This window comes from Podarcis cretensis (genome assembly GCF_951804945.1).
Source record: "Podarcis cretensis genome assembly, chromosome: 11".
In the NCBI taxonomy this organism is placed as follows: Eukaryota; Metazoa; Chordata; class Lepidosauria; order Squamata; family Lacertidae; genus Podarcis; species Podarcis cretensis.
The window spans coordinates 39533716-39559081 of NC_137180.1; the positions used below are offsets into that span (position 1 = coordinate 39533716).

At 41.1% G+C, this 25366-nt stretch overlaps 1 protein-coding gene and 1 long non-coding RNA gene across 5 annotated transcripts in view; one reads left to right on the top strand and one right to left on the bottom strand.

Moving 5' to 3' along the window:
* The window catches only part of ERBIN (erbb2 interacting protein), an 89510-nt gene extending 72945 nt beyond the window's left edge, over positions 1 to 16565 (bottom strand). Inside the window, exon 1 of one of the 3 annotated variants that reach the window (XM_079995304.1) lies at positions 16118 to 16565. The gene's annotated coding sequence lies outside the window, so the exon portion shown is untranslated. The remainder of the gene's footprint in view (positions 1 to 16117) is intronic. The other 2 variants (XM_079995302.1, XM_079995303.1) reach the window with 2 other exon arrangements.
* An 893-nt stretch (positions 16566 to 17458) lies between these two features.
* Positions 17459 to 25366, top strand: part of LOC307226856 — a 51521-nt gene continuing 43613 nt past the window's right edge. For both annotated transcript variants that reach the window (XR_013843598.1, XR_013843599.1), the window contains exons 1-3: positions 17459 to 17531; positions 17973 to 18027; positions 18645 to 18717. This is a non-coding gene — a long non-coding RNA (uncharacterized lncRNA). The remainder of the gene's footprint in view (positions 17532 to 17972; positions 18028 to 18644; positions 18718 to 25366) is intronic.

The window sequence follows — 25366 nt, forward strand, 5'->3', positions numbered from 1 at the left end:
TTGTGGGTGGACAAAGAGTGTACTTCCTTGAGAAAACATATTTAAAACTTTCTGTAGAATGTGACTGCAGACTCTGGATGCCTCCTACTCTTCTTTGAAAACAACCCAGCTTCATAAACTGTGGATTGGAGTTACCGTAACTTGATTCCATTAATCATCACTAAGTAATCAGTATGTCTACATTTCAGTCTATATGACAAACTGCAGTTATTCTAAAATGGAAGTGAAATTTTCTCAGCTCCTCCTCACAGCTGCAGGGCTCATTCTTCAAATGCTAAACTGGTATTATGTTCAAACCAACCCACTGTTTTATCTGCATACACCTAATATGTTTAAGTGCAAATCTAAAAAGGTTCTGAATTAAACTAGCAAGTTTCGGGAAAGTTAATTACCATGTTGTTGTTGTTGTTTAGTCGTTTAGTCGTGTCCGACTCTTCGTGACCCCATGGACCAGAGAACGCCAGGCACTCCTGTCCTCCACTGCCCCCCGCAGCTTGGTCAGACTCATGCTGGTAACCTCGAAAACACTATCCAACCATCTCGTCCTCTGTCGCCCCCTTCTCCTTGTGCCCTCCATCTTTCCCAACATCAGGGTCTTCTCCAGGGATTCTTCTCTTCTCATGAGGTGGCCAAAGTACTGGAGCCTCAGCTTCACAATCTGTCCTTCCAGTGAGCACTCAGGGCTGATTTCCTTCAGAATGGAGAGGTTTGATCTTCTTGCAGTCCATGGGACTCTCAAGAGTCTCCTCCAGCACCATAATTCAAAAGCATCAATTCTTCGGCGATCAGCCTTCTTTATGGTCCAGCTCTCACTTCCATACATCACTACTGGGAAAACCATAGCTTTAACTATACGGACCTTTGTTGGCAAGGTGATGTCTCTACTTCTCAAGATGCTGTCTAGGCCTGTCATTGCCCTTCTCCCAAGAAGCAGGCGTCTTTTAATTTCGTGGCTGCTGTCACCATCTGCAGTGATCATGGAGCCCAAGAAAGTAAAATCTCTCACTGCCTCCATTTCTTCCCCTTCTATTTGCCAGGAGGTGATGGGACCAGTAGCCATGATCTTCGTTTTTTTGATGTTGAGCTTCAGACCATATTTTGCACTCTCCTCTTTCACCCTCAATAAAAGGTTCTTTAATTCCTCCTCACTTTCTGCCATCAAGGTTGTGTCATCTGCATATCTGAGGTTGTTGATATTTCTTCCGGCAATCTTAATTCCGGCTAGGGATTCATCCAGCCCAGCCTTTCGCATGATGAATTCTGCATATAAGTTAAATAAGCAGGGAGACAAAATGCAGCCTTGTCGTACTCCTTTCCCAATTTTGAACCAGTCAGTTGTTCCATATCCAGTTCTAACTGTAGCTTCTTGTCCCACATAGAGATTTCTCAGGAGACAGATGAGGTGATCAGGCACTCCCATTTCTTTAAGAACTTGCCATAGTTTGCCATGGTCGACACAGTCAAAGGCTTTTGCATAGTCAAATTACCATACATTTGTCCAAAAAGAGCAGTTTGCTTACAGTCCCTGATCACAGAATAAGCTCTAGTTTGTTGCTGCATAAAATGGAAATAACAACAATTGAGACACACAGATATCCTTACAGCATTACTTTTTTTTTTTAATGATATTTATTAAGTTTCACAAAATATAACAAACTTCGAAACAACAAATAACAAACAACAGAAATACAAACAATATCAGAAAACATAAAAAACAAAAACATACAAAAGATTCAACATAATAATAACAGAAACATTAAAAGAAAACTCTGGTTCATTCTAATAGTCTTCAAAACCTTATTTTCCTTACTTCCTCCCGCCTCCCTTCTTGTATTCCACTTTAAAAGTTTTTTCAGCAAGCTCATTCAAAATCGTTTTATCCTTTAACTTTCCCTTTATACTCTTCCTTATCCTAATCACTGGAACCCCATCATTTCATTTACACTGCCCTTAGCACTCATAAATTTTACAATGATTTTGTAGATAAACTTTGAACTTCTTCCAGTCTTCTTCCACCAACTCTTCTCCTTGATCTCGGATTCTGCCAGTCATTTCTGCCAATTCCATATAGTCTATTACTTGTGTCTGCCATTCTTCCAAGGTGGGTAGATCTTGTGTCTTCCAGTGTTTTGCGATGAGTATTCTTGCTGCTGCAGTAGCATACATAAAAAAGGTTCTATCCTTCTTTAACACCAATTGGCCGACCATGCCCAGGAGAAAGGCCTCTGGTTTCTTTAGGAAAGTGTATTTAAATACCTTTTTCATTTCGTTATAAATCATCTCCCAGAAAGCCTTGATCCTTGGGCACGTCCACCAAAGGTGAAAAAATGTACCTTCAACCTCTTTACATTTCCAACATTTATTATCGGGCAGATGATAAATTTTTGCAAGCTTGACTGGGGTCATGTACCACCTATACATCATTTTCATAATATTCTCTCTTAAGGCATTACATGCCGTAAATTTCAAACCGGTGGTCCACAACCGTTCCCAGTCAGCGAACATAATGTTATGACCAATATCTTGTGCCCATTTTATCATAGCAGATTTGACCGTTTCATCCTCGGTATTCCATTTCAGCAGCAAGTTATACATTCTCGACAATACCTTAACCCTGGGTTCTAGTAATTCTGTTTCCAACTTCGATTTTTCCACCTGGAAGCCATTTTTCCTGTCCAAATTATAGGCCTCTCTTATTTGAAAGTAATGTAACCAGTCACGCACCTTATCTTTAAGTTTCTCATAACTCTGCAATTTCCATTTATCTCCCTCCTGCTCCAAAATTTCACAATATTTTGGCCATTTAGATTCCATATTAAGTTTTTTTAAGGCTTTAGCCTCCATTGGAGAGAGCCACCTTGGGGTTTTATTCTCCAAAAGATCTTTATATCTGACCCAGACATTAAACAGCGCTTTCCTGACAATATGGTTTTTGAACGACCTTTGTACTTTATCCTTACCATACCACAAATATGCATGCCATCCAAAAGCATTATCGTACCCTTCTAGATCAAGAATGTCTGTGATATCCTTACAGCATTACATTCAGTCTTACAGAAAGAGTACCCCAGCTATAAGGCAAGCATGATCCTGCAAGTAATTAATCCTAATGAATTCCAGCTGGCCTATATAGTTTGGAATTTCCAGATTTTGCCCCATATAAATTAGTACCCACTTTTAAGCTTGATATTAAACATAGCACTTATGACACTAAAAACTGTTTGCATCACATTGAGAGACAGATGCAAACCTTGAGTCTCAATTTACAAGCATCATTTCTTATTTCCTGTTAGGTCAAGTTTGGGCCTTACTTAAGAATAGGCCACAGATCTCAACTAGAAGGAACTGGTATAATACTAGGACTACAACAGAGTCATTATCAGGAACTTTCATGTTATAGATTAATATTAGAAGCAAAGGAGCAACAAAAAGGGTTGCTATACGTCCAGATTTTCCAGGACATATCTGAAATACTGCTCAAAAACTTTCTGTCCAGATTTTCTCTGTTTGAAATATGGCAAGCCTAGATTTGACAATAAGTACATCACTCTGGCTTATCCTCAGTTCACTGGATATGGAAGAGAGTTTCCTTGACTAAAGGGGAATTTAACTGCAGCCTTCCAATTTACCGTATCTTACAGTTCAACCACTAGCAGCTATGTTATATATTCTGCAGAGTCATATGCTAGGGACTTTTGTTGATTGTTTCACTTCAGAGTACTTTTGGGGATCATAATTACTGAATGCTTCCCCATGTAAAAAAGAAGTTCATTTGAAGGTTTTACCCTTCTCCCCCAAATACTGGACCTGTTGAGACAATACATAAACAAGCCTAACTGAGCTTCAGGCTCATCTGCTCAAGTTTGGAAGGCTTTGCTTCCATTTTTAGTTGCCATTTAAGCAAAAAAAAATTTTTTTTTAATGGCTTGTTGTTTCAGCATTTAAGCAAATATGGAAGCAAATGTTGTGAACCCTTCCTTGTAGCCATGCCAGAAGATTAGAGGAGGAGTGTGCAAGCCAAAGGCTCACTTCAGCTTATTCATCTCAAATGATTTAGTGTAAAATCCAAATGTGGTCATTCAGACTTTAGTCTTTTGCATTTTTGCTTTTGGGTCCCACTGTTTACAATATGTCTCTGTGTGTCTGCATATACACATATTTAAAGGTAAAAGTAAAGGTACTCCTGACCATTAGGTCCAGTTGCGGACAACTCTGGGGTTGCGGCGCTCATCTCGCTTTACTGGCCGAGGGAGCCAGTGTTTGTCTGCAGACAGCTTCTGGGTCATGTGGCCAGCAGGACTAAGCCGCTCCTGGTGAACCAGAGCAGCACATGGAAACGTCATTTACCTTCCCGCCGGAGCGGTACCTATTTATCTACTTGCACTTGATGTGCTTTCAAACTGCTAGGTGGGCAGGAGCTGGGACCAAACAACGAGAGCTCACCCCGTTGTGAGGATTCGAACCGCCAACCTTCTGATCGGCAAGCCCTAGGCTCTGTGGTTTAGACCACAGCACCACCCGCATCCCTAGATACACATATTTAACCTCTGCCAAATGAGAACAACCATTCATGTATCTGATGAAGTAGGCCCTACTCCAGAAAAGCTTATATCACAGTAGATGTGCTATCTTTAAAGCTACCTCAAGGCCCTCTGTCTTGGTTGCAAAAGACCAACACAACTCTCTCATTTGGAATGTTTTCTAAATCTGTAACCCCAAATAGGGAGAAAACTCAAAAGGTCTCTTCTGGGCTAAGCATATCTCCTGTCCACAAAAATTAAAAACATCTGTTCTTTTTTTTTTGTTTGTTTGTTTTTTTTTTTGTTAGGCAAGGTAAAGTAGTGACAGTAAACCATTCCATTTTTAATTCTGGCTAGTTTTCTACACCTAGGACAGTTAGCCTCACATGACTGGAAGTGCACTTTAGTGAGCAATGCAACATGCTTCACAGCAACTTACCCTTATAAGAATGAATCACAATTTTAAAGAATTTTAGGGAGGCTTCATTTCACCTTTGTTCTACCCAACTTTTAAGCTGCCAAGACCTGTTCTTATTCCAAATGAGTTACTCCCCTTTGTTTCACATGGACTGAATTCACAGGGATAAAAGATCAATCTAATTTAGTGTGATGGATATGTTACTATGCATTTCTGTTCACTAGTTAGCTATTTAAATGTGTATGTCAGCATTGAAGATAAGATGAAAATCATCAACAGAAACTATTACACTTGCAGCTTTCAGAGAACATGATGTTTTTAACTTGCCATAGTATTTATGTAATCCTTGCTTTCACATACAGGCTGGCAAACATGCCTCACTTAATATTAAAACTGGCATGTCTAATGCACAAACCCTGCCATGGGCTTGTTCCTCTATGCTAATTAAGTTTTATTATACTCTACCTGAGGATATTAGTCAAATTGGCTGATATTTCTTGCTTTGACAGCTGAAGAACTGAAGCATTTGCTGAGCACATACCATGTCTTCTCCTGCCACTTCTTATTTGCGATAACTCCCTCTCCTCCCACCTCCTGTAATGTCTCTTTCACACATCCATAAATCCCTTCCTCTTTAAGACTATATGAAGCTTAATTCTACAGCAAACCCTCAGATAAGTTAGCATTACAATTTCAGGCTCTGTTCTTAAACTGAGGTATATACCTGCCTGCAAGAATGGAGTCAGGTTCTCAAAACTATATGAATTCCACCATGGACTGCATGGTCCCAGCCAAATCCCTCACAAACAGATACTAAAGTTAAACTATATTTTAAAATAAAGACTTGAAAAAGATTTGAAAAATTAATAAGCAATCTTAACGACTATTGCAAATCAGCACCATCAATATATTTCAATTATAATACCCAAACATCTTATCTGGAAGTTCTGTTGTGTATGTGTGTGGGGGGTTTGTGTGTTTTTTAAAAAAGGAAAAACATCCCTCTAAGCAACTACCGTATTTTTCGCCCCATTAGACGCACCGCCCCATTGGATGCACCTAGTTTTTATGGGGGAGGGGGGAATAAAGAAAAAAAAAATTATTTCCCCCCAGGCGCGGGGGAAGCCCGAGCTTCCCCCGACCCCAGCCCCCAGAACAGCCTGCTATCCGCAAGCCTAGGGAGCCACGCCGTCTCCCCAGGCTTGTGGAGAGCTGCATGAAGCATGGGCGCGCTCTTCAGCGTGCCCCAGGCTTTAGAATGCAGGCAGCTCTGCGCGACCCCTGGGAGCGCAGGCAGCTCTGCGTGACCTTTCGGAGCCTGGCATGGCTTTGCGCCGGGCTCCGTAGGGTCGCCCAGAGCTGAGCGACGCCCGGGAGCGCAGGCAGCTCTGTGCAACCCTTCGGAGCCCACGCATCTTCAAACCAGTCTCCCAAGGGTTGTGCAGAGCTTCCTGAAGCCTGCATTCACCCCATAGGATGCACACACATTTCCCCTTCATTTTTGGAGGGGAAAAAGTGCATCCTATAGGGCGAAAAATACGGTAAATGGCTTAGTTCGCATGCCAATTTAAACCATACAGTTAGGCTGAACTACGATTATAAGGCAAATGCACAGTGTACTGGTGCAAAGAGCAAAAACTGCACCTGCTTCACCTCTTCTTTAGCTCCTACTGCCTCCATGCTGCCAAGAACTATGCCAGGAACTTAGTGTTATCGCCAAGCCTGGGCTTATACTTTGCTTTTCTCCAAACAATTCATGAGCTGTAACAAAGGTTATAGTTCGTGATTTTCGTTTTGGGCAAACAAACCATGAGCTCAGGGTGAGACATAATGTTAAGCCAAATGTTAAGTCACATGTGTTGATCTTTCATAGCATGTAAAGGGTTTGTTATAACCAATGCTCCTAGAAACATGCAACATAGGTGAGGAAACAGCACAGAATTCAGACGGTTACTGTAGCAAGCTGCATTATGTGTTACAATGTGGCAAGGAAAGTGGCTCTAGGAATCCTGCAGCCTATGCCTGATCTTAACAGGTTGGTGCTGATGCAATGCTTTTTTTAAAAAAAGAATTACTCTAGGCTAGTCAGAAGGGAGGCAACCCATCACGGCCAAGGGAAGTTGATCAGGAAGCTATATGGAATACCTGACTATTGAGACTAGAGAACTGAAAGCTAGTCTGTGGTTGTCAGTATAAAAATTACTGCTGAACGTGAATTATCTACACCACAAGGTAAGAGATCCCCTATGTGTCCACAACATTATTCAATAGAAGTGCTATCTACTATGTTCAAGTAGGAAAGTATTGTAAAGGGGTTGGGGGGGGGGAGTATGGATAAGAGAAAGATTTAGCCAGCCTGCCAGCTAGCTTATGCTGTACTTTAAAATTTCACTCCATCCCTTTGTATGGATTCAGATTGATCTTATCCTGAGACACAAGTTAGCCATTGTTTTATCATGCTTGGCCCTCAGCACCTATATGAACATAACAGTGGGCAGAGCCAATATTAAAGGTAAAGGTAAAGGTACCCCTGCCCGTACGGGCCAGTCTTGCCAGACTCTAGGGTTGTGCGCCCATCTCACTTAAGAGGCCGGAGGCCAGCGCTGTCCGGATACACTTCCGGGTCACGTGGCCAGCATGACAAGCTGCATCTGGCGAGCCAGCGCAGCACACGGAACGCCGTTTACCTATCCGCTAGTAAGCGGTCCCTATTTATCTACTTGCACCTAGGGGTGCTTTCGAACTGCTAGGTTGGCAGGCACTGGGACCGAACGACGTGAGCGCACCCCCCCGCGGGGATTCGAACCGCCGACCATGTGATCGGCAAGTCCTATGCGCTGAGGTTTTACCCACAGCGCTACCCGCGTCCCAATATTATTAGACTATAAATTCTTTTTACAGATCTCGTTTAAAAAATTGTTGACAACAAAGGGACAAGGGAAAACCATTGGCTCTGCAAATCACTTTGCATATGCAGAACAGATTATTTGGCTAAAGTTTTGCATTGCCCTCACAAAAGGTTAAGGCAAGCTGTATGTATATAAGAAAAGTAGTTGCTCAACATACATAAGCTTGTTTCTTTATGGATATCTGGTTATCTAGCATGGCCTTCAGTGGACACTTGCTTCTTAATCTGACACTTACTCCTAGGGGACAATTTTGATTAACAGTGTGTAAAAGGAAAATTCTTTCTGAATTTTTCTATAGTTACATGAGGATTCATTTATATGAAACACTAGCTTTTCTCCATTTTGGGATGGAGGTAGACACAAATTCAGGGATGGAAACATATTTCCAAGCCTCGGAGAACTAGTCATATACAGCAGTGACAAATTATTTTTATAACTATAGAAAAATATAACTAATGGATCGCCAGAAGGAGTGCCATGTTAAGTTTGCATTCTTGTTACAAGTGTCTGGCACCTTCAACTTTTAATGAATTTATAATGGCATTAGCTTTTGTGAGCACAGTTCATTTCATGAGATGTCTGAAGCATTATCCTAAACTGGCAAGAATATACATACAGATTTTTTTAGAGGGAAGGGGTAGAGAGAGAATGAGTGGAGGAAATGAAATGCTAAAAGAACAAAAATTATACTACCTGAAAGGAAAAGACACAGTGTTTCGTTAACTGTACCTTAAGTTTCTCAAACACATGAACTTCAATGGCACTTTTCAAAGTATGACTAACATTGGCTCTACCCCACAATTTTGCATGCCCATTATAACAGCAGAAATGCATGATAATGTTAAATCTTACCTATCAATTAGTTACACAAATCATTTGAGAAAAATATGCTAAACTGCCCTGCTCAAAGAGGAGCCCATGGAGCAGGGTAGTAAGGCAGGTTAACTGTCACAGCAACAAGGATGGCTTCTAATGAACATCTGGCTCCAAAAAGGGTTAGAAATGGGCAGATACCTTTTTTATCTCTGTCTTCAGGTCAGCTTCTCCTATATGCTTTTGGAAAATTTAAGTGTCTCCTAAAAGGCCAACCCTCCTACTCAAAGATAGGCAATTATCATGCACTGCATGGCCCACTTGCCTAGTGTGCTGCTTATGGCATTAGACTGGTAAGGTGGTATGGATTCTTCAAGCACCATGGACCAATGAGGCTCCTGGCTCTGCTTTTACAGGCTCTGATGTTGTGGAATTTGGATCAGTGGGCTCCTGCCTGCCAGGCTTGGGTACAGTGGTCTCTTAATCACAATCATTAGGCTCATAACCAAGAACCTGGTCCATCTCCTTAGCTGGCAATACTAAAGGCTCTGTCCCAAGTATTCTGGTCACTGCTGTCACAAAAAAATGGATTTTTCAGCAGCATGAAATATTACATCTAAAAAACCACATACTGTGAATGTTTCTTAAACTATCTTTTGATTTTCCTTTGAGAAATTCAGAATATATTTTCAGTCTACTTCATGTATTTAATATGTGATCATTACCTCTTCCTACTTTCTACAGCATGAGTAAAGAATAGCACTTGTTTAACCACACTAAGAGCCTATAGTAAAACCAGAGCACTACAGCTAATTTGTATGTAATATAATCTTGATTAATATGGAGGCCACTGAAGGTTGAGAAATTCCATCTTACCAGCTCCATTTACCCTGACATCCAATATCAAATATACATCACCTGTTCAGGCACTTAAAATTATTAAATGGACTTACAAGTCAACTTTTGAAACTATCATCCACAAGAGAATCTTTTAGGTTGACTTCCTTCTTAGATCTCTCTAAGCATGACAGCTAGCAAAACATATAAAATTAAAGCCAAGATTCACTTCGTTCCATTAAAAACTTACCACAACAGAAACAGGTCACTTATGGTCCATTATGCTGCCCTTCCTCTCCCTCTGCATAATCTGGAATTAGAGTCTTGTCACTGCACCCTTCATACAGCAGAAGAAATAAATTGCCATTCCAACACTATGGCAGTTGTGCACTATGTACTGCCATAGTGTATGTCCACACAACTCAGGGTCCCTACATCTTTAAAGATCTAGTTACCCATTGATTTTATTTGTTTGAATCACCTGCAATTCAGCACTTGGTTTGCATACAATTATAATCAGACCTCTTAAGGAACATTATGCATCACTGTCCAGTATAACAAATAATTGCTTTACGTTACCCTCACTTCCATTTGCAACATTTATTACCATACAGGTAAACAGCAAACGTTTATGCACATACCATTATTCACCTTTGTTTTAAGCAAACTCAAAATCATCTGCATTTGATGCTAAACTCTTCATGCAAATCCTGCATCTCATATAAGCTGGTGAAAGTCCTTGAGCAACATACACCGAAAAGGGTGAAATCTTACCATTTGTAATGAAAATGGTAAATATTTCTAGAAAAGACTATATCTCAAAAGTTAGAGAATAGCCACATGCTGCAATCTATCACAATTTTAACTATCACCCCATTCGTTTTATTTTGTCAAGATTTCTGTATGCTACATGCCTGTTAATATTTTTTCAGAGCTTTTGAGGTAATTGTCAAAGGACAAAGAGATATGCATGTTTGACTTCAGTGGGGGGGGGGGAATGCAAACTTAAATTCAACAAGAGCTTCAAAAGTAGAAGCAGGGAACCTGTGGCCCACCATTTGTTGGCTACAACTCCCATCATTCCAGACCACTGACCATGCTAGCTAGGCTAAAGAAAGATCCAGAAATATCTAGCAATCCTCCAGGTTCTCCAGCCCTGATTAAAGCCATGTTTTATTCTTTGTGTAAATAATAATCATGAGCATTTCCTGCAGCTGGATTTCCTCATGAAGTGGAGACATTCTTGGACCTTGTCCTGCAGGTCAAGCATTAATTCAGACACTAATGGAATTCCCCATGTATGTGTTGATATACTTGTGCAATCAACATCCCATGTGAACACATATGAACATTTTTGGCAATTTCACAATAAACCACATTTCAGTTGAGAAAAGATACATATAGTTACTTAATCCTTAACATATCTGATCTTACAGGTTCATCTTCAAATTCAGCAGGACAAAAATCATCCAATTCTTCTTCAGTATTATCTGCATGAGAACAGTACACTTGACAGTGTGCTGCAATTAAAGCTGTTGGGTCAGGTGCAATGCAATGGCATTCTGTAGAGGCCACTTTCCTAGAGGTAAGGGTATATAACTTAGGTGACCCGAAGCCAGGTGAGAGATGTACACAGTTAATATCTAAACACATTGGGCATTATTAGCATGGGACACTCTAGGTGGAGATGTGGCTGACCACACAAAGCACAAAGTCTTGTATTTCACAACTGATGGTGCTGGCTTAACATGGCAGGGTTGCATTTGGCCAAGATCCACATAAATTATGATTATACACAGAACTATCCAATTGCTGTGGACCTACCATCTCTTGGGATATAGACCTTGCAAAAAATCATATGCAACATTATTAATCAAATCTGGTAAGAATTTTGGTCCTGGATCGTAGGCTAATTCCAAGGCAAATTAAGAAAGAGTCCATAAAAGAATAGACTCAGACTTGGGAGTGCACTAGTTAAGAGACATTTAATGGCACACATTTACAAGGCTGTACTTGTAGAATTTTATTCAGCTAAAGATTGTAATATATAGAGAATAGCCACACTTTACTTGATCATTATGTTACAGCGGTATTTTGTGCAGCAAATACATGAAGCATGCATGAAAAGCTGGAACTAGACAAAAACAAAGTACTTGGATGGCAGGTCCAGTCAATTTACTAAACCTAGCTCAACATGCAAGTGAACCAAATGTAATTCTGGGTTATCAATGCATATTATTCTACAGATCCCAGCACTGCCTGGGAATACTTTCCACCAATTTCTACATGGTAAGGGTATAATATTCCCCAGCAAATTTTGCTTTGTCAATAATCATACTTTTGTAACCTTAGAACTTTGCTATTATAGCACAACCCATATACACCTTTCCTTCAAAGGATGCAGCTGAAGCACAACAGAAGGGCTTGTCTCAACAGGCGTGAATTACCAGGAAAACGTTACACCAGAGTGAGCAATGGTTTCACGGGCCCTTCAGGCACAAGCTGGGGTGCTATTTTTAAATAAGAAAAAATTGAATGGACTGGATCCTACATAATGTCTTCCTCCCATGTTAACAGTGGACTGAGGGCAGGTTATTAATACTACCCCTTCTACCCAAAATAAACAGAAGAAGTGGCCTTACTTTAGCAGCTCACAATCATCTTCTCAAACTTAATGCCTAAGACCTAAGTCAATGGCCAAGCTTTGTACATTCCTGAATTTGGTAACTAAAGATAAGTAGAGACTTGCTTTTGCTCTTAATACTGTAAATTGCCCTGAGGATCAAGTTTAAATATTCAGTAAATGAATAGAAGTAGCTTTTTAAAAAGGTAGAAATTAGTTTTTTGGGTTGTTTTTTTTAAATCTAGCTCTACATCTCCTGTGTAAAGGTAGCTCAGCCTCAGCTCACCCAACAGGGTAGTTCAAAAAAAATACCCTTAGAAACTAACCGAAAGAAAGAAACCACAAAGACCAATTTTTTTTTTTAGAAGCAGCATACCACCACTATTATCTAAAAGCCTTTCTGAAAAGGTTTTGGTATTTGGGAAATTCAGGGACAAGGATTTTCTCTTTTAGTAGGCTATTCAACAACCCCAGAGTATTGAGTATGCCCTGTTGTTTGCAGAGGTCACCATTCCATACATAATTACAAGATACATAGCAGGATACTCAATATATTTATATTTAAATTGGCTGGGGAACGCATATTGTAGGTATGTCAGTAACCATAAATATATTCTTTGTGGGCCCAAAAATTTAAGCAAATGCTTTCTTAACTGTGTAACAAATGCTAACAGGTCAGTTTGCTTCAATATCTCACATGCAGATGAAACCCGAAAGTTATGAAGCCAAGCCTTCAATAGAAGAACTTCATTATGGCCACAGGCCATAGAAGGTCCCTAACCTTAGCATACACAGACCCCAATCCAGTTTTACACAAATCCAGTTGTGAGCACCCATTTGTCAATCAGGAAAGTTGACACTGTCAGCTCTAAGGTTACACTAGGTCAGTGTTGATCTGATAAGGCTGCAACTTGTAGGCAGAAACTAGATGTAGCCTCAAACTTTGTATGTAGAATCTATTCATTCACATTTTCTATTCTAACAGGTGATCATCATAGAGAGCTTAGTCGGTAGAGCAAAAAACTCTAAATCTCAGCTTTGTGGGTTCAAGTCCCACGTCGGGTGAAAGATTCCTGCATTGCAGGGGGGTGGGCTAGATGACCCTTGTGGTCCCTTCCAACTCTATAATTCCATGATTCAATGTGTGCATCGAAGTCTGATTCCACACGTGGATCAGCTTAGGTAGACATTAATGTGTACTCTATGTGTACTACAGTAAAGGCAATGTTACCCCTTCTATGCCCACTCAATACTGCAACACTGCAAACTCTGGAACAAGCACTTTGGAAAGTGCTACACAATATCCATTCCACACTTGTAAATAATTAATCTCTCAGCGTGGCAGCACCTACGTTCTGGAACTCACTGCCCACTGACCTTCACTGTGTTGTTTTCAATGCCTGCTTCAAAAAAATCTGTTTAGGCAAGCCTGCCTAGATATGTAAGGTTTACGTGTGTGTGTTTGTGTGTAATGCACACACACCCCTCTCTCTGTCTCCACACACACACACACATATATATATGGCAGCATGTTTCTATCTTCTGACTTTTACTGATAACTTTATACATTATGTTCTATGTAAATCACTTGGACACTGACAATAAAGTAGTGTACAGTTTTTTAAAAAAATATAAAGTGTGCAATTGTGAAAAATAGCCACTAGCTAGATTAAAACTGAACTAAAGTACACATTTTAAATTTGAGAGCAGATACCTATACAAAAATGTATTTTAATAAATTGATTAGCGGTTTGTTCACTTTTTCAAATAAGTCTTCTGTTAATGACTAAATACTTCATTGCGCCTTTTAAAGATTCACTACATGCAAATATTGCCATCTGATTACTGCTTTGACTTAACCTGCTTTAATTGCCTATTCAGCTACTTTGCTGGCATGCAGAACTATATAAATTTACTGTTTTTCTTTTGTCTCCCAATGACTTACTGAAGAGTACAAACAGGCATTCATCTGAATTACCAAAGGAGGTAAATCTTACTTGCTATTATTTATTAATTTTAGATAATATAAAAATTAGCACATAATTGTAAGAACACTAAAAAAGAAAACTTTTATACAGTATAGATATACAGAACATATATAAACATAGCTCACTGAAAAAAGTCAAATTAGGAGAAGTTTCCACATCACTAATGAAATGTAATACACACACACCACTAAACAGGCTTTGAACCAATCAGATAAAGGTGAAAATTCAAAGGCCTGTCAGATAATTTACTATCATATAAGCTTGACTTGCCAAGAGCAATAATTCCAACAAATCTTTTCAAACTGTATTACTAAAATTAATGTAATTTATGACACATCACTAGCCTAAGCAGAAGTGTGCTATTTAAATAGGGCCTAATCCAATATGGTGACTAAACTAATCTAAAGCTGAAATATTATACACCTTTACCTAAGAGTAAGTCTACTTCTGTGTAGACATTTACAGGACTGAACTGTACAGGATTTTAAGTCCAACCAATATCAAGAACAATAAATAGTTCAAAATACAATAGTTTATGCTCTATGGCTACATGTTAGATATACAATATCTTATATGTATCATGTAATGATACCTTCTATCCCTCTTTAGAATATGTTTTGTGGGGAATGTAACACTGCTTTGGAAGTGCTAATTCACTGTAAAATGATTACTCTATTTAGGCTTTTCTGCCACGCATAAGCCATATAAGGAAGTTGAAGTTCACTGCCGTCTTTCTGTCCAATCCTTTGAAATGGCCAAGAGTAACCTTTACTGGTGTCTTTAAAGATCATGTGTATAGTTTGAAAGTTTCCTAATCTTGATGATTGACGCCAAGAGAAATTTGCTTTTACTCCCATCAAGACAGACCAGCAAAACATAGCATGGACGTTGATTTAAACCATCCGCAGTACAAAAATAATGCCTCAGTTTTAGCCATCTGACTAATGCACAGTTTAGAAAACATGTTCATAGCAGATTTGTACAAAAACAAATGGCAAGTTGTTTGTGAAGTCATCAAAATTATATAATTCAACAGGTGATACAACACATTTTGCCTTCCTTATAATGAGAATTGCTTAATCTTAACAATTTTTCAGAAACCTCACTATTCTCATACCATTTCCCAAAACACCAAGACCAAACTACATTGTTAAAAAAAAATCAAATGAAACAATTGAATTCCACTATTAGGGGGGAAATAAATTTGTCCATAAACCACATATGCAAGTAGACATTTGCAAATAAAGTTTAAACCCCCTCAGGAGATAGCCATTGACTAAAGGTGCTGAAGCTGTTTTATGACAATATGACAAATATCTCTACTACTCAAACGTTTTTGAACTACACAGGTTATGAAAGAAGAAACACTTGTTAAGTCTCACAAGACATCAGGCCTGTCTGAACCGTGTCCTTACTCGACAGCTAAGGAATGCCTTCTAAAAGAAAAACATCGGCCACTAAGAAAAGAAAAAGTCTTCAAACTTTAATGGTACATGGGAAAAAGAATATTTGCCGTTTATCCAGACGGAATGCTTGCAGAGAAAGAAAGTTATCGGTCCAGCAAGTCGCTTCTACAGATGACATGTTTTAAGATCACGAATGCATAATCAGGCAGTTTCACTTCAATACCTTCTACTATGGAACAAAGAAACTTCTGTCTGAGAAGCTTTACACACACAAAATCAGCTCTCCTACATTTCTCCTCTGCAACAAAATTTCAAAGTACCGGTAACAATTAGACTTTCTCTCTCTCTCTCTCTCTCTCTCACACACACACACACACAGAGAGAGAGAGAGAGAGAGAGAGAGAGAGAGAGGGAGAGAGACGGGAAACCAGCTTCAAAATCCAGAAAGACATTTAAAAAGCTAACGAAAGTAAGAACAGGAGGCAGACCACCATCTCAAAATGAAGTACAATTGCGTCCCCTTTCTCCAACACATAAAAAGGGTTTCATTCCTAATGTTCCCGCACACGCACACTTCCAAAATTATTTCTTTTGAAAACCAACCTCACAATTCGGGCGTGCAGATCTCCATTTGCACCAGCTTCCTTCACTACCCAATGGATGCTTTAAATCCAAATCAAGTTTTCTCAGCAGTCCAGAAAAGAAAAAAAAAAAACGGGGGGTGGGGTGGAGGATGCAACAGCTTTCGTCTACGTTGTTGGGTTTTTTTTTTTCCCCCTTTCTTTTCCGGGGTTGGGGGTGTCGTGGAGATTTAGCAATGCCAAGCTTGCGGCCCGGCCGGCCGAGGTGAGTTATTTCTCCCCTTCCCTCCCCCGGCCTCCTTCCTCACTTTTCTTCGCAGTTGAGCGAGGGGAGGTCTCTGCGTCGCCGCCTCTGCTTCTGCCCTCTTCCGCCGTGGCAAATGCGCGGTTTCAGGTGCCTCGAACGCCGCCCAGTCCCGGCAGAGGAAGACTCACTTCCCGCCCCTTACTGAGGCGGCGGCGGCGGCTGTGTGGGGCGAGGGGACGGGGCGACCGCGGGGGCCGCAATGCCTGCGCCGGAGCCTGGCCCAGCTCTCCTTTCCAAAGAGGCTCCCGAGCTGCGGACCCGCCTCCGTCGCCGACCCCCCCCCCTCCACCCTTCGGCTTCTTCTCCTTTCTCTGCGTCCCCTCGCTGGCTAGGCCGGGCCCAGGATGCTGTAGCGCCTGCCGCAACCCACCTATGGGCATGTGGTGGGAGGGGAGGCGGGGAGGCGAAGCGCAACAAGCCCCCTTCTTCTTCCTCTTCCTCCTGCTCTTCTTCCACTGCGCAGCCTCCTTATCTTCTATTCGTTCGCTTTTCCTTCCTGCCTTCCTCCCTCGCTCCGCTCGCCACACACACACACACACACACACACACGCGCGGCTCCTCCTCTCCACACTTCCCCCTTCCTCTCCCTCCTTCCCGCCCCTCTCGCTTGGCAGGCTCGCTCCTCTGGGCGCCGGCCAGGGACTCGCTGAGGTGTCTCCTTCAGGCTCCCAAGAGATAAGGGCGGCGGCAGGCAGGCAGGCAGGCCGGCCGGCCGCGGGGAGCGAGGGAGGGACGGAGAGCGGGCGGCAGTTCTATTATTATTATTACTACTACTACTACTACTACTACTACTACTACTAAGCACCGCCGCCCAGGCCAGGGGGAGACACTGCAGCGCCGCCCAGACAGCCAAGCGTGACTGACTAGCGCGCGCGCGCGCGCGCACACACACACACACACACACACACACACTCGGTCTCGGTCTCTCTCTCTCTCTCTTTCGGCCCCAACCGCGCAGCTGCACTAGTTTCCCCTTCAGACTTTTTAGCCTTAGAGCCAGACAACAAGTCTGGAAACTGACGAAGCGAGCAGCAGCAGCGCGACTTAGCCAATCCGGAGAGAGGAGCCTCTAAGCAACAGCCAATGACCCTGCTCTGAAGGGCGGCTGTGATAGGGGAAGGAAGAGCAGGTTAGGGTGTGTGAATTAAAAAGAAAAAAGTGAGATGCACAGAGAGAGAGATATATCAAGCCATCTGGGGAGGGGAGGGGGAGCGGTGTTTAGGAACACTTTTAGGCGCTCTTAGGTTTGGGGAGAGAAAGGAAGTGGCGGGGCTGGGGGACGGGAAGGGAAGGGAAGGAGGGTAAGAACTGAGAGAGAGAGAGAGAGAGCGGGTGTTTGCTTTTAAGGCAACTAAGGGAAAGGCGAGGGGAGGAGAAGGTGGAGGAAGAAAAGCAGGAGGAATACAAGGAAGGGGAACCCAGCAGCGAGAGCAGCTTAGACAAGACTTGACCTAGATTGGCATCTTCCAACCTTCTCATAGTTGTGTATGTAAACAAAGCAAACACAGTTTTAAAGAGTGCTAGCTAAACTTTCCTGCTCACAATCAATACCTTTTCTTATTTCTTTTAGGCTGCAATCCTAAGCATGTCCATTCAGAATAAGTTCTATTGAATCTATAAGACAGGTGAGGGGTTCGAATTGAAGCCTAACTTGGGTTTCTATAGTAAAGGTGGCTCAGTTCTCAAAAAGGCTTGAAATGATTCTGAAATGAAGGTGTACAACTGCCTGCCCGCATGACTTTTCATAGATGAAAAGCCCATGAAAACCCCATCACAGGTTCACCCACTGTGTGAAGGACTTCCATGGCAATGTTGTTAGCCTTGTTCCTGACCACCACTGATGCCCTAAACAGCTACCAGCTGCTCACCATAAGTACGGGCCTACAAACATACAGATGTATCTATGCAGGGTTTGTGCAAGTGTCAAGGAATCCTGGGCAGATTAGAATTGACCCTTGCATGGACGTCTACTACACACATGTATCTGTACATGTGAAGGGACTAAAGTTAACCCCCATACTAGGAATAGCCAGATCTGTTTGATTTTTCTTCTATATTCTCAAAACTTGTATGACTGGCTGTCCTGCTCTTTGTTCTCCCGATTTTCTACTTGACTGTTTCCAGTCTGGTTTTTGCCCTTTCTGCTACATGGAAATGTCTCAAAATAAGATTAATAATTATCTTCTGTTGGTATCAGTAAACCTTCTCAGTCTTCATTCTTGACTTGTCAACTCTCTTTCAGTGATGAATGAAAGCATATTGGACCCTTTCTAATGCTGAAGGTGCCGTATCCGCAGTTGCTAGTGGCGCAGCCGGTGGGTATATCACACTCTGCCCCAATGTTCACAGAATACATAAAACAATGTCATAAGAAGATTTCTGTTAGATCAAAGACCCATCTAGTCCATCCTGTTTTGCATAGAGCTCAACCAGATGCCTGTGAGATGAGCTCTCTATTGAGGAAAACAACCAGCTGAATATGGTATATGTGACTACATGGGATTGAATAGGTTTACAAAATGATAGGCACTTTGAAGCCTGTCAGGGCTGACTGTTGCTTGGTGAGGTCATTAATTGGTGTACCACTCCCTCTGCTTGGGTATCAATGTTCATACTGCACTGTCTCCAGTGTATGTCTCTTTTGAGGCCTTTATGTAGCCTGAGGTAAAACCTGGGATCTCTTTTTTTGCTAAGCCTGCTGGAGTTCTTGATGCATATGACGTAGAGGGCATGTCATGAACTCACCCATGAAGGAAAGTCTCCTGTCTATGATGGTCATAGCCTTGGGATTTAAGTCCCACTGATTCTCTCATTCCATCCACATTTATTGTTGCCGCTCTGATACTTGGAAGGTAAGCTTTACTTTGGCAGGGAATATTACCAAACCAACATTTCCTGTTTCTTAGTACCTTGCTCCTTCCCGTTGGGCAAGCAGGCAGGTCATGCTGATCCTTTATTTGTTACTATCCTTTCTTCCTTGTGCATGTGGCTCCCACCCTTGTCCCTTTCAAAAAAGTTGTTCCCCTCCAATAAACACAAACATGTAACATTATGAACATGGTTTCTGAGGGTGGGACAACCCAGTCAGATGAGTGATAATAATAATAAGAAGAATAACGTTCTTCAGCAAAATTCAAACCTTTTTTCTGCGTAGCTCTGGGTTCCACATGCACTAGGCTACAGAGATGACTGTGGGTTGTACTTGGAATGACATTCCGTTCATTCCCTGCCTCATCCTTGCTTCTCCACTATCAAAAATATTGTTTGCAGGCTACAGCACTTTCCTGTTATTATACTGCTTGGTCTGTTTGGGTTGTCAGCTTCTTAGGCTTAGAGTCTGGCACAATACAGTGGTACCTTGGTTCTCGAACTTACTCTGTTCCAGGAGTCCATTTGACTCCTGAAACCATTCAAAAACCAAAGTACGGCTTCCTGCACTCAAGTGGAAGCCCCATTGGACATTCGGCTTCCGAAAAATGTTCGTAAACCAGAACACTTACTTCTGGGTTTGTGGCATTCAGGAGCCTATTTGTTCGGGAGCCAAGCAGTTCGAGTACCAAGGTACCACTGTATCGTGATGTTTGGGCACCAGCAGAGTTGCCAGGGACACCATGATACTATTGGCTGGTGTTGCTACATCATTTCTATTTCAGTAGTGATAACATATTTTTTTATACTTTGATGTTGGGAGTACATGGGAGTGTAACTCCCTTACACTCCCTTACATTGGCATAAGCCTGGCACAGTGGCTGCTGACAACGGTTAACATGTAGGATCAGAGAACTGAAAAGTTGCTCCCTTTTCATAGTTGCTCAGAAAAAGTCTGCTAAAGTCTTTCTAAACTTTAAAGCACATTCCCTCTTATTGCCACAGTTCTATTGCATCATCATCACAAATGAGTCCTATATTAGCTTTTGGATTAATTCTGCTCTAATGAAATCTAGGTTTACATACATGATACTTCCTCTTTCATTACCCACAAAAACTATGCATTGCCTTTCCTGGTCAGAACTCAGAAAGGGCATAGCCCTATAAAAAATGTGGCTATGCTGGAATTCCATCTCTCTTAAAGCAATTCTATGTAGCATCATCACAGTTGTGTAAAAGACAGCAAAAAACGAAAACAAAATACCTTGCCTTTCCCAGTCTTTATAAAGAGGAAGACTCTTTATAATATAAACCACTTTGAACTATTAAATTTCATTTTCTAAACAATCTGCCATTAACTTATCATAATTGTTTCTTTCAAAATTCTCCAAAGAATTGCAACATCAGCAGTACAAAGTGGAAAGTCTAATAGAAACCAGTTTTGAACAACAGAGGTGTGATTCAGAACTATAACTTTCATGGTCACATTGAACTTCAACGGAAGTTGAGCATACACGTAACTTAAAATGACAGCTAGTTCAAAATAACAGGTGTGGTCATCAAGTGCTGAGGGAGGGAGGGGGAAATACTAGGAAGGAAGCTCATTCTCTGCTCTACTCAGGCTGCGATCTTTTGCACGCTTGCTAGCAAACGTGCCTTACTGAACACAGTGGAACTTGCTTCTGAGCAAACATGCCTATGATCTGTTTGATTTTTTAATATCTGGCTCATCTTATAAAATAATTCAAGGTGGCTAACATATAATTAAAATCAGCAACACAACAATTAATCAATCAGTACAAAATGTTTAAGTAAAAACAGGAGAAATGAAGAGAAAGCAGCAGAAAACAAAAATAATTGATACCCATACAGAAAGGGACCACAAACCCAGAATAAAAAATCAAGACTCAGTTTAGCTCAAAGCCTATTCAGATTAACTCAGATTTAGCCTGGTGTTCCCATACAAAGCCAGTTCAGATGTAACAATCTTGGCTTAACAAAATCATGGCTTATTATGATTAAGACTGACCATTGTGCTCCTTATAAACTGCCACTTTGTTTTGCATGCCAGATTTAGGATTTGCTTGTTTAAACCATAGTTCCCCATTACATTCAAACTCAGAAATGATGGTTTAATCTTGGCATGCTAGCCTATGAAGCCAAGTGTAAGGCCTATTGAATATTGCATAGGATTGGGCTGCAACAAATCTAATTACAGTGGTACCTCAGATTACAAACACTTCAGGTTACAGACTCTTCAGGTTACAGACTCCACTAACCCAGAAATGGTACCTCAGGTTAAGAACTTTGCTTCAGGATGAGAACAGAAATCATGTGGCGGCAGCAGGAGGCCCCATTAGCTAAAGTGGTGCTTCAGGTTAAGAACAGTTTCAGGTTAAGAACAGACCTCCGGAACAAATTAAGTTCTTAACCAGAGGTACCACTGTATTAGGAAAGCAAAGGAAGCAGAAGATGGTAGGCATAAGGCAAGACAGATAAAATAAAGTATTTTACTTAGAGTATAGATCCTTTGAAACTAACATGAGTCAGTTAGGTTCTTTGATTTTGATAGGTCTCCTCTGAGTAAAATTTAGTTGAATGCCACCCTATATATCTAAAGCTGAAAAAGACAGCAGAATGTAGTATATACAGTTCAGGAAGCTAGAACTGCAGATTATGATAATGGGTGAATAGGTTTACGAAGGATGTTTGCTGCCATATTAAAAACATTTCTGAAGGATGCAGTTAACCAAAAAGAAGAAAATTAATTTAGTTATTAAAGTAAATCGAAAGGAAGAAAATTGGTTATGCTTGTGGATGACTTAGCTGGAATGACACAAAGAGAAGAGAAGAGAAGAGAAGCTGCAGAGCATGGTAAATATAATTAATTCTGTTTTTTAGAGTTATGACCTAATATACATATCAGAATGTATTTGTAAAAAATATGTAACCTCTTGTTTAAACTGAGATAGACAGAGAATGATCAGAGTGAGCACAATCTAAATTTTGGGAAGCAAAATAATATATGATGGGAGATCCATAACAAAAAATTAAAAGCAGAATAGGGTTAGCAGACTGGTTATTTTCTTAAGAAATAGTACGTGCTAGACAGGAAAAATAATATTAGCATTGAAAAATAAAGTAATAAAGTTTTTGTATTCAACCTGACAATGACTAGAAAGTTGTAGCTTCTGCGATCTATAAACTGTTGCAACTGGAAACTTTGGAAGCAATTACACAAGAGTTGGAAGCAGCTTGGAAAAACAATCTCTGAATAAACATAGAAGAAAAAGTGTTCTTTTGGTGGCACTGGACTGGATGAATTCACATCATATTAATTATGCCGTATTCCCACTATTTTAGAGAGGCTGTGGTGAACTCAGGTCTTTCATTCACATGTGGCGGGCGCAAATTCCTGTGCAATGGTTTTAGAATCTGGAATTTGTCAGAATTTCCAATATAATGGGCCAGCACATTTAGTGGCATTTCCCTTATTGATAATTGGGAAACATGTTTATAAGGAACAAGTAATATTCATGTTAACAGCTATTTGCATGGAAATTGTGAGTCATTGGAAGTACAGTAGTACCTCGGATTACATACGCTTCAGGTTACATACACTTCAGGTTACAGACTCCGCTAACCCAGAAATAGTGCTTCAGGTTAAGAACTTTGCTTCAGGATGAGAACAGAAATCATGCTCCGCCAGCGCGGCAGCAGCAGGGGGCCCCATTAGCTAAAGTGCTGCTTCAGGTTAAGAACAGTTTCAGGTTAAGAACGGACCTCCGGAATGAATTAAGTACTTAACCCGAGGTACCACTGTATAACTCAAGGTTCATGGTGACAGGGTTGGTAGAGAGTATCTGGAATATCTCTCTAATTACCATGTAGGTGGATTTTATTTTATTTTTTAGAGGAGAGTGGCAGCTAGAGGGGAGCGGGTGTAAGAGAACTGAAGTTTTTGTGTATGAATGAAAGAATGAGAGTGTTTTTGAATGGAAGATTGATTAACTAGGAGTGTGTGTGAGAGAGAGAGGGAGGGAGGGAGAGAAAATGGAGGGATGGAGTGACAGAGACCAAGACAGTGGGGTGGTTCTCGGCATATCTTCCTCCAGTGTGTAGTCCCCACCAGATTAAACTTTGAAGGGAAGAGGAGTCCCAGCCACGGGTTAGGTGGTCATATGAACTAGGTCATTGACTGCTGCTGTATGAGTGTAGAGTGAAGCAGATACCAGAACAAGCCAACAACAACAACAATTTATTTATACCCCGCCCATCTGGCTGAGTTTCCCCAGCCACTCTGGGCGGCTCCCAATCAAGTGTTAAAAACAGTACAGCGTTAAATATTAAAAACTTCCCTGAACAGGGCTGCCTTCAGATGTCTTTTAAAGATAGGATAGCTGCTGGAGAGCCAGTGTGGTGTAGTGGTTAAGAGCGATAGACCCGTAATCTGGTGAACTGGGTTCGCTTCCCCGCTCCTCCACATGCAGCTGCTGGGTGACCTTGGGCCAGTCACACTTCTCTGAAGTCTCTCAGCCCAACTCACCTCACAGAGTGTTTGTTGTGGGGGAGGAAGGGAAAGGAGAATGTTAGCCGCTTTGAGACTCCTTCGGGTAGTGATAAAGCGGGATATCAAATCCAAACTCTTCTTCTGCTGCTGCTTATTTCCTTCACATCTGAAGGGAGGGTGTTCCACAGGGTGGGCGCCACTACCAAGAAGGCCCTCTGTCTGGTTCCCTGTAACCTCACTTTTCGCAATGAGGGAACCGCCAGAAGGCCCTCGGCGCTGGATCTCAGTGTCCGGGCTGAACGATGGGGGTGGAGACGCTATGTTAGAGCTGAGACCCAGTGTTCTGTGCAACTAATAATAGGCTTGGGGTGGGGGTGGGGAATACTATACACTTTGCAGAGCAATTATTTTTCTTTTTATATGTGTATAAAACACTTCATTAAAAACACGGTGGGCTTTGTGCCACAATGATATTGAAGCATTTAACGGCCTTCAATAGATAGATTGAAAAAGAAAGGCGCACTGAAAGGCATTCTGCGAAAAGTCTATTTGCTTAGACATTTTTACCAAGCTACTTCCACAATAATCTGAATAGTGAATTTGTGAAGTCTTGTGTTCCTGCTTATGAAGGTGCCCTTTGAATTCCAATTAATCCTGACAATACACAGAAGAAAAATGATCACCCAGGGAAGTCTTTGAAGGATTTAGGATTTTACACCCCAAACCTTCTTTTCCATATTAGTAATTCATTTACGCTGTTACAACATGAATTGGGAATGTGACATGTGGCTGATTAAATATTTCATGAAATAATAAAAAAAACCCAAACCCCACAATAACATGCATATATTAAATCATGGTTTATTAATTGTACTGCCTGGTTTTGCAAAAATTGATGATACAAAATGATATAAAAATTGATAAATTTATTCCCAAGAAGTATATTCAAGAGTAGAGTCTGATGTTTTTTCAGAGCTACCAGATCAACAGATTTGGCAGCAACAGCGCTGATTTCCACATGCTGCTTGCCTTATGTTCCTTAATCTGGTTCTGGAGGGACCACTTCAAAGGATTAAGGTAGTTTGATTTTCATGCCTCTTTAATCTTTGGGTTCTCTGCCAGAACTGCTAGCAAATGTGCCAGTAGAGATGGTGAACTAAGCTCAGCCCATTCACAAGGCCAGAGAAAAGACATGCGATAGGATAGCCAGTATTGTTAAACACTTGTAAATCCCACTGATGCTATGGCACGTATCTTTTCGAGAAAGACACTTAAGTCAATTGGATTTAAATGTGCTTTCATTTTGGCTAGATTATGCAGATAGTTAACCTATCTGGTCTAACCTTTAGGGCTATTTGATAAAAGCAGCAATCTGACTTTTCATCAGAATCCTGTTATGATTTCCAAGCTATGATAGAACTCAGCATTTACCCAAAATGGTAATGTTATGACATTATTTATCAATGTTACTTCAGTGTTAAGGGTAGTGTGGGGAGCAGATTTGATTTTGGACATCCCTATAGGCACTGCTTTTACCAGTGCGAGCTAGTCAATATCCCACTCTTTCTCAGCAGCAACACAGCAAT